Raw genomic sequence first — 13,573 nt, forward strand, 5'->3', positions numbered from 1 at the left:
GACTGTAACTCCCTTCCCCTATCATGTGTTCTGTTATTGCCATATTGAGCACCATCTTCCTCGCAGGAGAAGACTGAGGAAAAGTAGGAATTGAGCAGTTCTACCCTCTCTTCATCGCCTGTTACAATTTCACTTCAGGTCCCTGCAATGGGCTTACCACGTCCTTGCTCTTTTTCTTACTTTGTTGTTTTTAGCATCTCTTGCTAGTCTAAGCTCATACTGAGCATTAGCTTTTCTAACCCTCTCCCTACAAGCATTGGTTATTTGTTTATATTCATCCTTGGTTATAAGGCCCTCCTTCCATTTCCTAAATGAGTCTTTTTTATTTCTCAATTCATTCGAAAGCTGTTTATGAAGCCACCATGGCTTCTTTTAGACTACTTTTAGAGTAGATTGGTTTTCTGAAAGAGTTAATGGTTACTTTCACAATTGGCCACTGGTTACTTTCACAATTAACACTTATCAGATTTGGGTTCACTAGAGACTTTGGGACTTCCTGAAGTCACTGCTTCTTATGAGGCTCTGATAAATTCTCTCCTTAGACATGGTTGATTGTGAAAGCAAGAGACAATACATATATCCTGAGAATATAGCATATTTATGGCACGATTGGAGTTACTGATTGGTATAGAATCCCCAGAAGTACAAACAAAATAATTTCCTTGCTGGTGTTAGAATAAGGTTGGAACTCTGTCTTTCTGCAGAATGTGGAGTCTACAGGATTTTAACCAAGATGGGCAAAAGCCACTGGGCAGAGAAGAATCCAGGGCCCAGAGTAAGAAACTAGTTTTATAAAGAAATTTTATTCTAGAAAATTTAAGAAGGGATCTTAAAACATCCATAGCATCACAATATGCATCAGGCTTGAACGCAGACTAAACAGCAACAACTCTTTGATACAATCTTAATGTTCATTTTTATCCACTAGGTGGTATCATCTGACTTGCAGTAGATTTCACATTGTTCTAAAAACATTTTAAATACATTATTTTATTTCAAATAAAGAACCAGCATGGTGTAGTGATTAGGGCATTAGACTAAGATCTGGAAGATCTAGGTTCAAATCTTCATTTTGCTATGAAGCTTGTTGGGTGACTTGGGGTCAGTCAGCCAGTTATTCATTTATTTATTTATGTATGTATTTATTACAGTCCATCTTTCTCACAGAGACTCAAAGCAGATTACACAGTGTAAGTCAATAACAGTCCATACAAAGAGACACCTAATAAGCACAGTGTAGGTTCGTATAAGCGCAGTGTAGGTAGGTATAATCAATATGAGATGACATAAAATGAGCAATATATTAAGCAATAGGCTTGCTGAAATCTGAATGAGCATAATATATTAGGCATGGTACAACGCAAAAAATGGAAATATAAAGAAAAATGCTACATCGGTAGAAAACAATGAAACAACACAAGAATAGTAGATGCAGCAATCTGATAATACATCTCATACACAGTGTTATAGTCCTGATCCAAGTCAGATGCCCCACATACTTGGGTGTTGAGGAGAATTCACAACTTGTTACATCTGACACAGTTTGGAGGGCCTCGTTTCCATCCCAAATACTCCATAATGTGTGGCATTGATAGATTCATTTATTTTATTATTTAGTTGCGTTATTTATAGTCCACTTTTCTCACTGAGACTCAAGGTGGATTACACAGTGTAAATCAATATGTTCAATGGCTGGGACTGTCAATAAACAATACAACAGACAAGCAGAAATCTGCTACCGAGCTGAACAATTGCATTTTAGAGATATCAGAGATGCCCACTACACTCTTGGTACTATAAACACTTGATGCAAGTTCATACATGGCTCGGCTGTTACTGTGAGCTAGATAAAGTGTGTATATTACTGCCATTCTGCAGTCACTCCATTGGCTGCCTGGGCTAAATTTAAAGAGCCAGTTTGGTGTAATGGTTAAGAGCAGTCAGACTCTCATCTGGAGAACTCGGTTTGATTCCCCACTCCTCCACTTGAAGCCAGCTGGGTGATCTTGGGTCAGTCACAGCTCTTTCAGAGCTCTGACAGCCCCACCTACCTCATTGGATGTCTGGTTGTGGGGATAATAATGACACTGACTCTGTAAACCGCTCTTAGTATGGTGTTAATGTTACCAGAATCGATCTCCTTGCTAGTGAATGAATTTGTGGGGGGGAATTAGCAAGCAAGGAAGATAGCTATGCGAGAGGCCAGTAACCACCCTGGCCTCTTTCAAATTGTTCACGCTTCCTGGCTGCTCCCTTAGGGTCACTTCCCTAAGCCTCTTTCTCTTCATACATGCTTACCGGAGCCAAAGCGCTGTTCCCTGGAGGTTTGCTCTAAGCCTCTTGCCTGGTGATTTTTTAATATCACAAATAGCCATGTTAAAATGGCTATTAAAGATGGCAGAGGCCGGGCCAACTGCTTACATTAAGTTCTGAAGAGTGGTATATAAATACAAGGTTGTTTTTAGGTTATTATTAAAGTATTGGCTAGCACGACAAAGCTCTTCATAGCCTTTGTCCTTCATATCTGCAGAACCTCCTCTCCCTCCTATGCACCATGACGGCTTCATTCATCTGAGCAGGGTGTTCTGCAGGTGCCACCCTCCAAATGGACAAAATAAATAACTGCCCATGCACGTGCTTTCTATGTTGCTCTCCCCCATTATGGAATGGCTTTCGTGCTGAGGTCAGGAAGGCTCCCACTCTCCTTACTTTCTGCAAGCTATGCAAAACTGAATTATTCAAGAGGGCTTTTCTACAAAGATAATAGGGTTGTACTGTACAGAATAGTTTGGAAAATGACATTTGTAAAGTTTATGGGACTGTGATCTATTCTGCATTGTATAGCTCATGCTGCCTGTTGTTATAAGTAGGATCCTACTATGCAATTTTTGCATTGTTTAACACATCATGTTAATCCTTATGCTTTGCTTCAATTTTGTTTTCAGATTTCTGGTTGGTTCCATACTTCTACTATACAAATTCTATTGCATTATTATTGGATGTCCCATCCTGTTTATTGTATTGGCTTACTCTGTGTAATCTGCCTTGAGTCTCAGTGAGCAAGGTGAAGTATAAATAATGTAAATAATTAAATAAGTATTATTTGGGCTCCACTCACTGTTAGAGATTACCATACTGCAATCTGTCAGTGCAATCAGAAGTGCTTGTAAAGAATTCTCCTAACAAACTGACAAGAAAACTTCTGAGAGAGCCTTGGCATTCACGAGCACTATTATTACTTCTAGTTCTTAGGCCAGCCATCTATCAGCCAGAGCACAAGAACTAATAGTTCATGAAGTGGATTTAATGTGGCTCTCTTAAATCAGTAATGGCACTTTCTGGGGGAATCTGAAAAGGGAGTAAGAATCAGCTTGCAAAGTTAGTAAAGGTCTTGAGGCAAAAGTCTTACTTGTGTATGCCTGTTTAAGGCATTGAGGTATAATCCCAGAAATTTATTAGAGTGTAATACAAGCAATATAAGATGTAGCCTTTCTGGAAGTGCTGTACATTTTCTCTTCTGGTTCTAGTGCTATTCTCTGTTCAGATCAAGCCTAGACTAACAGTGAAATCAATGGGCTTAAGACTGGATTAACTCTGTTTAGGATTTCACTGTGAGTTACCTATGGGAAGCAAAATCTGGTATTTGCTGCTGATACTTTCTGTACATAACAAATACTATCTCTACCTTAACTGAAGGGATTTCTGAGCTAGAATGTTTTTAATATCTTCTATTTTTTCAGCTTTTTTCAGGATAAGGGCAATTATAATAACTTAGAAATAATTAATAACCCAGATGCAACCTACACTGCCACTTCACCCCACCCCTGGCCTAGTTCTCCTTGGAAACATTAAGGCATTTATTTCTCCTGACCGAAGTATCATAAAAAACTAGCAACAAAGTCCATTGTGGGAAAAAAATACCACAGGCTCTAGAAAGAGGAGAGCGGGCAGGCAGGCATTCACTCCTCCTCCGTCACTGATTCCAGCTGGTGAAGTAGGGGGGTGGCATTGTCATCTGCTCCACGCCTGATCTTGGCCATGTGAAGGGGTGGTGGGCCTTGCTACCTGCTCCATGCCTGATACATGCTGGGTAAGGGGGGGGCATTGCCTGCTCCAAGCCTGATCCCAGCTGTGTGAAGGGAGGAACAGGCATTGCCTCCTGCTCCAAGCCTGATCCTGATAGGTGAAGGTGGTCGGCGGGCTTTACTACCTGCTTTGCTCCTGATCCCAGCTAGGTGAAGGGGGTGCAGGCATTGACACCCGCTCTGCTCCTGATTTCGGCAGGTTGAAGGGGGGCAGGCATTACTGTATGCTTGGCTCCTGACTCAGGCAGGGTGAAGACAGGGTGGGCATTGCTGCCTGCTCAGTGGCTTAATCCAGTAGGTTGAAGAGGGCAGGCATTGCCACCTGCTCTGCTCCTTATCCCTACTACAGTGCTCTGGTCTTCTCTTCAAGTTATACCTACATTTATTGCTAGTACTCAATTGTGTAATTTGCACAAAGTAATTTTATAGGGGTAGGTAGGAAACCCAGAATTGAGTTCTCTGCAAAGATCATAAGAAAATGGTGGATACATGGCCTCAGGCTTAAGGTGCAAAAATATGGCTGTTCAATTAAAATCATTGCTGACATTATATTCTGCAGAACTGTTTGTGGCTACATGTGCAGCAGGTCACAAACTGGATGCATGCTGCTTAGCGTTCTGCTTTTTTCCTTTCTTATGAACAAATGATACCCACTTGGACTAGACAAGAATCATCTGGTAATCATTCCTAGAAATCTAATATACACGGCAGGACATGCTTATGCCATAGCACCATCAGAGCACAATACTGATTTTTCTGTAAATAATAGATCAGAAGATTTTATAATGTGTAGAAAAGCCAATGTAAATAAAGCCACCTGTTTCTTTTATGGCAATGTATACTCACTTGTTCCTAGATCAGCCCACTGAACCTCATCAGCTACCTCAGCAATACTTGCAGATTCTCCATTTTAAAAATGTTAAATCTCACTTGACTTGTCCTTTAGCTCATTAAGGAGTATATTCCCTCATATGACTAGCTTTTATTATTATTAAGGAGTATATTCCCTCATATGACTAGTGAAAGGACTTGGAAGAAATAGATGAAGATGACAGGAAGATGAAAAGGAAGAAAATGAATGTTCTTGACATTTAGCCAAAGTCTGCTCTAAAGCCAATGAACATAACAGTACATTAATATATAAATAGCCACCCTTGCTTTAGTTAAAACTGGAGTTCGGCAGAATAATCCAGGCAGTACTAATAGAAGCAAGATTTCAAAAGATTTTCCTCCTTACTCTACAGTAGTTTTTCTTTATGTGTGTATAAAATCTGTCATACGAGAATTATGTCACCTGCATTTCAACAGCAGTCCACAAAGAGTCCTGTCACAATAAATTTATTATGGGCAGATCCACCCCCATCCCTGTACGGAAAGTGCTTGAAGAGAAAACCAGCATGCTGTAGTAGTTAGTGTGTTAGATTAGCAGTGAAATCCTAAGAAGAGTTACTCCAGTCGAAGCCAATTGAAATCAATGGACTTAGACTGGGGTAACTCTGCTTAGGATTTCACTGTAAGACTGGAGACACCCAGGTTCCAATGTCCCCCTTCAAAGAGGATGTTGCCAACTGACCTGGAGAAAAATTAACAGAGCTTAATGTATAGAAATGGGCAGTAGAAGGTTTTCATGGCATAGAGATAAATAATATTGCTAGGTAAATAACATCTCATTGAGCACAAGATATTTTTCTCAAGACCAGTCAGCATGCCTAATAGGGGTGAAATCCAAAATTTCCTTCTAGCAGCAACTTCATGTCTCTTGGAAACCACAGAGGCTTTCAGTGGATGTCTGGCTGCAACTAGAGTGGGGTGGCTTAAAAGTTCCCATGTGCAAATGTAGCAGTGTACCACATGCACTGATTTGGGATGTAATCCACATCTTTTAGGTCATAGGACTTTTTGTTGTTTTTGCTACAGGATCCTAGTGGGGATATCCCTGGGAAATTCAATAATCTTATGTTTCATTGGATGAGATATGCTCTTTAATAAGGGTTTTGGTGCCTCTGTTTGCATGGATCCATAGAAAGAGAGCTGTGCAGTGCTTTTAAGTTCATTGACTCAACAAAATAATATAACCAGGGGCTTTTTTGGTGGTAGCACTCACCAGTGCGGAGTACCAACACCTTGGGGGTTATGCTGGATCCAGTGGTACTGCTAAAAAAGCAAGTTAAAGCAGCTGCAAAAAATGCTTTCTCCAAACTCAGTCTAGCCTGGAAGATGGCTCCTTACCTTGACCAAGCTGATCTGGTCACCTGGTTCCCTGCCATGCCATGGTAACATCAAGACTTGACTACTCCAATGCACTGTGCATAGGTGTGCCCTCAAAGTTAACTTGGAGACTCCAGATGGTACAGAACACTGCAACTTGGTTATTATCAGGAACTAGCAGGAGCATGAATATTACACCCATTCTGCAGTCACTCCATTGGCCACCTATCACTTACTGGTCTCATTTCAAGATATTGGCTATTACATACAAAGTTCTTCACGGCCTTGGTCTGACATACCTTCAGGACCACCTCTCTACTATGTTCCACCATGTCAGCTTCGTTCATCTGAACAGAACTTTCTGCAGGTGCCACATTGCACATGAGCAAAGTCAACATCTGCCCATACACATGCATCCTCTGCGGTGGCCTCCATTTTATGGAACAGCCTACCCGAAGAGGTCAGGAAAGCTTCCACTGTCCTGGCTTTTCGTACACTATGCAAAACTGAATTATCCAATTATTATTTTTACTCAGATAGGAGGGCTGTACGGTAAGGAAGTGGTCTCAAAGGAATGCATTAGTAAAGGGATAAGTACTATAGGCTTTACTACTATGTACTCTCTGTTGCTGTAAGTATGATCCTAGTGTGTACTTTCTCTGTTAGTATGTCAGGCTTAGAATTGCTTATGCTCCATTTTGCTCCGTATTGGCTTCTGCTGGTTTTAACTCTTCACAAATTTGTTTATTGAAATTGTTTATTGAAATACCTTTGAAATTGACTGAGCTGACTCACACTGTAATCCACCTTGAGTCTCAGAGAAAGGTGGACTATAAATAATATAAACAATAAATAATTTAGAATCTGCAGTGGCTCTCAAAGCTACCCTAGACCCATTGTTTACGCTGGGATCTTTTTAAAAAACATGCCACAGGTTAAGAGAGACCTTTAGCTCATTTTGAAAGTACTACATAATGGAACCTTCCATCAATAATTATTTCTCATTTTTAAGTATGTTAAAAGAAGCTGCACCTCTCTGAGTACAATGATGAAACTGTAACCATTGATGGCAGCACCAGGAAAAGGTAAGGGGGTCCACAGAAAGGACAAAGAAAAATTCAAGTGGTGGAGTAACTTTGTCCCACATGTTAGTTATTTGGAAGCAAAACAATATATTTCATGTGAACACTTCAATTCTAAACATATTTTCTCTGAAAGAAAGTAAATCAAGGTAATGCAGACATGCAGATAAGCCTGCAAAAGTTGGATCTGATGATTTCATGGCATTCTTCAAAAGACTTAACATGTATTTCAATATGAGATTTCCACAAGAAGAGTTCCCAGTGTGATTGTCCTTCACAGATCTGAAGAAGTGAGCTGTGACTCATGAAAGCTCATATTGAGATAAATATTGTTAGTCTTTAAGGTGCCACTGGATTTTTGTTTTATCTAGCAAACCTTATAGCAATCCTGTAAAACTAGCTGGTATTCTCATCCCTATACTGTACAATAAGGGGGTAAGATACAGTAGTTTATCTAAAGCTACCTAGTGAGCTGATGGCTGAGCTGAGATTTCAGGGGACTTCTGGCCAATAACTAAATGATTCAGGAGGGCAGTGGCATCTTAAAGGTTTATACAGTTAATTTCAGCATTAGCTTTTATGTGTCAGATCCTTGACTCCATTGGAGTGTATATCCATTAGGTCAATGCTTTCATATTCACAACACAAAGCGGGTGTGGAGGGGGATGTTACAAAGAGAGATCGATTTAAAACAAGCTCTAATAAAAAGAGTAATCCGTTTATTCAGAGTGGGCGAGGGCCATCATCAGCTATAGTTAGCTTTAATATAAAATCTGAAGTTCTTGATCAGTCTAAAGTGTCAGCTACTGTTTTGTGATATGCAAGTGACACAATTGCTCCTAGGTGCTGTCTCTGAGTTTTAAGAACCCAAGCAGCCCCTTGGTTTACTGAAGGGCTGTAGACAATGAAAAGGAAAGATGGCTAGAGTAACAGTGAAGACGCGGAAAGAATCTGACAACTCATGGGCTCATTGTAAAGGCTACTCTGTGATGGTGATGGTGGCAATGTAACAATATTTCTCTACCACCACAGCATCCACACAGAGTAGACCTGCAGAACTCTTATGGGTGGGCATGGACCTATTGGGTTCTGGCTTACAGGAGGAGGTGGACTGCTTTGCAGTCTGCTGCTATTATTTTACTAAGTCCTTTGAGGCTAAAATCTCTCACATTTGACTTGGATGGCCAAAATATTGATTGAAGTGGATAGTAAGGATCACATAACTCATCTTGTTCCATCTACACTGGCTCCCAATTTGCTTCCAAGCCCAATTCAATGTCCTGGTGTTGACCTTTAAAGCCCTTATATGGTTTAAGGCCAGCATACCTGAAGAACTGTCTACTCCCATATGAACCTATGTGTCCCCTCTGGTCATCTTTGGAGGCTCTGCTTCATGTGCTTCTGCTACCTGAGGCTAGACTGGTAGTAAGCGGAGACAGGATCTTCTTGGTCATGGCACCAATATTTTGGAACTCCATTCCTAGCAAAATTCATCTGTCTCCCTCTGTTGTTGTTTTCCACCAATGGGCAAAGAGTTTTTGTTTGGTGTTTCCCCCCACCCACCCACTAACTGCTATTGACCATCATCCCTGGTTGTATTGATATTTTATAGAATTGTTTAAATATTTTGTGTGGGGGAGATGCTGTTAAGTTTCAGGCAACTTATGGTGAATCCCATAGGGTTTTCAAGGCAAAAGATGAATAGAGATGGTTTGCTATTGCCTGCCTCTGTGCAGACAGGCAGTCTACACGGACCACCACTTCTTTGGTGGTCTCCCATTCTGTTAATAACCAGGGCCTATGCTTAGATCTGGCAAGATTGAACTAGCTTGGGACAGCTAGGCCAGGTCTTATTTTAATTTATATTTTTATAAATTATAAATATTATATTTACATATATTACATTTATAATATAGAGAGAAGCATTTATAATATAGAGGAGCTCACCACCCTTTCAAAGAGTGGCTGATTAGTGAATCACTGACTTTGAACCACCTACTACTCTTTTAGTTTAGGAATTTAAATTCAATTCAGGTTCAAGGCAATCAAGATTTTAAGGTTCAGGTTCACTGAAAGAAAAACTTATTAACAATTGTAATTTCATATTATTAAATAATAATCTGAACTTGGGTCAAGTTAAATTTAGAGACCATTCTTACAAAATGCAATTACTAAGGAATTAGATGTGAACTGCAATGCAAATTCCTCATATTTATTCTGTATATTGTTTTTAATTAATGTGTTTTATTCATTTTGGTTTATTATCTTAGCTGTAAGCTGCCTTGAGCAGGCCTCTGGAGATGTGGTATATAATTTTTCTAAATAAATAAATATTGAAGAGAAAGCTGTTTTCATATCAAAGAAAAGTTTAGACATAAGGGGGACAGATTCCAGATTGCTGGAGCTGCAGCCTAATTTCAGAGCTCTTTTAGAGGCTGCAACTGAACTGCAACTTCCAGGCCTGTATGAAAAAAGCAAAGCTTTCCTTGCCATGAATTCTCAAACTCTCTACAAGTCTGAAGATGATCAGGGCCAGGTAAGATTTTTTAAAAACAGAGTCAGTTGAGTAGGATCACTTCAATCCATGATTTTTTTTATTATTTAAGAAAACCCATCTGGCATAAAATTAATATAAAACAAAAGGAAATAACAGTATGGATGCTATAGTAATAAATCATTGACATTTTTCATTTCAAAGGTTGTTATCAGTAACATGTAGAAATAAATAACTGACATCCGGAGATCCCTCCGAAACTTCAAAAATATCTAACGGAGAATTCTTGTGTACCATAACCTCTGCATATTCAGACTTTCTTTTCCCTTTAAATATTATGTAGCTTGGAACAGGTAACTTATTGTTAAAAAAAGGAAAGGGGGGAGTTATTTGCTTCAAAACACACTTTAGAGGAAAGTTCTTCATTAAACGAGCAGAATCCCACCCAACAGCTCAGCATGCACAAAATATTTACTCAAAAGCAATAGTGCAAGGATTCATAAAGACTGCTGTGAGTTTTGTGCTTTGGTGGCCACATTTTTATAGAAAACGTCTGTTTATAGATGGAAAGGACAAAAGAGCTTTCAGGTTGGTTTAGGGTGTGAAATAATTAAAAGCCACCTTTATGACCTTCAGGAGAGAGGAATGTGATCTACAGCAGAGTGTCTGAACACACTTGAGTTGTTTGTTGTTACAATGGACCTTGATTTGTGAAATACATTATGCCATTAAAGACTACTGCAAGTAATAGCCAGCTGTGCATTACTTTTGCATGAGCCTATTTTGTAGAAGTATAAGACAAACCCTCACTGACATTTATTACCTTGCAAAATTCACCAACAGTTTATAAAGCAGTTACTCTATAAAAAGGCCATTACAATTTCTAATGGCCCCACTCAAGCTCTAGTCATAGGCAACTTGTTGTGCATAACCACTGCTGGCACCAGATGAAGCAAACATCCCTTAGCACACCAAAAGATATTTTTCGGCTGCTTCAAAGATGGAATATCCAAGCATGCATCCATATTGGCTATAAATACAGAAGATCCATATACAGAAGCAGCCTTCCTTCCTAGATCAGGAAAATTACTCTTAGATTGGGAAGGAGGCCAACCTTCCTATCATTGCTGCTATTTATAAGATGCAACGCTTCAAGACACCATAGCCATTAAACTACTGTGCTCTGTATTCATGATGGTGCTCTGGTGGCTTTAGTTCACAGTCACAACACTATGGGGACAGCTACTGACTCACATCCTTTTTGAGGCCTCTTTTAAACCGTATTTAAATGGAAAGGCATCTTGCAAGTCTTTTCCAGTTAATTTCTTTTTGTAGAACAAATTACTATGCAATAACTATAATATTTATAATGGAACAATTAGTTATTCTAAGTTTTCCTCTGCTTGTTCATGTTCTGTTTTCAGGTCAGTTTGATTTTTGAAAAATCCAGGTTACAAACCGAATCAGCTCTGCATCTGTTCATTCAGTATGGTAGAAATTAACACTGAATCATGGACCTCATTTAATCATGTCATTCCTTGGAAGTCAAAAGGACTTTAAAATCCTTCATTTTCATGGAGATAAACTACAGTAAACCAGACAGGTCAAATTTCAGGAAAATCTAGCTATGATAAATTACAGGCAAGAGAGCCAGTTTGGTGTAGTGGTTAAGAGTGCGGGACTCTAATCTGGAGAGCCGGGTTTAATTCCCCACTCTTCCACTTGAAGCCAGCTGGGTGACCTTGGGTGAGTCACAGTTCTCTGGAGCTCTCTCAGCCCCACCCACCTCACAGGGTGTTGTGGGGATAATAACAACATACTTTGTAAACCCCTCTGAGTGGGCATTAAGTTGTCCTGAAGGGTGGTATATAGATCGATTGTTGTTATTATTTATTCTTAAGAAACCAAAGTGTACAAACAATGAATATTTTAAATTAATTCATTTCTTAGAAAAGAATTAATGAACTTCCTCATGCCTTGATGCTTCTAAGCCAAACCGAAAAAGTATTTTCTACAAGTAATCCTCAGGGGTCGTGCAATTTTCTTTAGTCAGGATCTTAAACAGTGGAGCATGTTTTAATGCACGGTGGACTAGACAAAACGGCAATGGCTATCTAAGTGCCATTTCACCATGCTGTAGGAAAGGTACAGAAAATACTTGGCAAAAAGAATCACAGTGATCATCCAATTTAATTTAAGCTAAGGTATATATTTGTGCTTCATAAAAAACATTCAAAAATTGCTATGCCTGTTTTAATGTGGAATTGTAAAAATAGTATTTTCTGATGTCTTACTTACTTTGTAAAGGGATAGCTCTGTTAGTAGGTAAAAGGTACCTACGAACAGAGCTACCCCTTTACAAAGTAAGTCTTACATGTCTTACTTACTTTGATAGTATGTCTGTTAGTATGTCATATTTAAAAAAATCTAGTTGCACCTAAAAAGCTAACATTCATTTCAATATGAGCTTTCATGGGTCACAGCATACTTCATCAGATAGGTATGTGATGGAAAACCATACTGGGGGATTTTTATGGGTGGGAGGAGGTAGCAATTTACACCAACTGTAATTCACACCAAGCCTTGACTCCCTTTCTCCAATCTGGCCCATAAAAATTCCCCACTATGGTTTTCCATCACACATCTGGTTGACATGGGCAGAGAAGTTGTGAGGAAGTACCTTACTGCACTGGATGTGCACAAATCCCATGGGCCAGATGGGTGCACCCAAGAGTGCTTAAAGAACTTTCAAAGGAGCTTGCAGATCCTTTGTTGATCATCTTACAGGCCTCTTGGAGGACAGGTGATGTGCCCAAAGACTGGAGGGCAAATGTCATCCCAATCTTCAGGAAAGGGAAAGAAGACGATCCAGGGAACTACAGGCCAATCAGCCTGACATCTGTCCCAGGGAAGATACTGGAGCAGATATTAAAGGCATCGATCTGCAAGCATCTGATGGACAACACAGTGATATGGCGAAATCAGCATGGATTTGTCCCCAACAGGTCCTGTCAGACCAATCTCATCTCCTTCTACGACAGAGTGACAGGCTTACTGGACCATGAGGATGCTGTCAATCTAATTTATCTGGATTTCAGTAAAGCTTTTGACAAGGTTCCTCATGATGTTCTGATGGGTAAACTGGTGGACTGTGGACTGGACTATAGGATGGTTAGATGTATAGGGAACTGGCTCAATAACCAAACTCAAGGAGTAGTTATCAGCAGCATCACGTCTGATTGGAGGGAGGTGACCAGTGGAGTACCACAGGGCTTGGTTCTGGGTCCAGTGCTTTTCAATATTTTTATCAATGATCTGGATGTGGGAGTGAAGGTATTCCTCATTAAACTTGCAGACACCAAACTGGGAGAAGCAGCAAACACCCTTGAAGACAGGGATAGAATTCAGTGAGTTCTGAACACACTGGAAGTGGGCAGATTTGAGTAAGATGTGATTTAACATGGATAAGTCACAAAAATGCAAAGCATGCATACTGGATGAGTGATACACTTCTGGGTAGCAGTGTGTGTATACTGGGGCACGGGTGGATAGGAAGCTAAATACGAGCAGTCAGTGTGATGCAGTAGCATAAAAAAGTTAATGCAATCTTGGGGTGTATCAACAAAGGCATAACATCCAAATCACAGTATGTCATTGTTTCCACTATATACAACATTGGTCAGGCCCCACCTGGAGTATTGTGT

This window comes from Eublepharis macularius, chromosome 2 (assembly GCF_028583425.1).
Source record: "Eublepharis macularius isolate TG4126 chromosome 2, MPM_Emac_v1.0, whole genome shotgun sequence".
NCBI classification, from domain to species: Eukaryota; Metazoa; Chordata; class Lepidosauria; order Squamata; family Eublepharidae; genus Eublepharis; species Eublepharis macularius.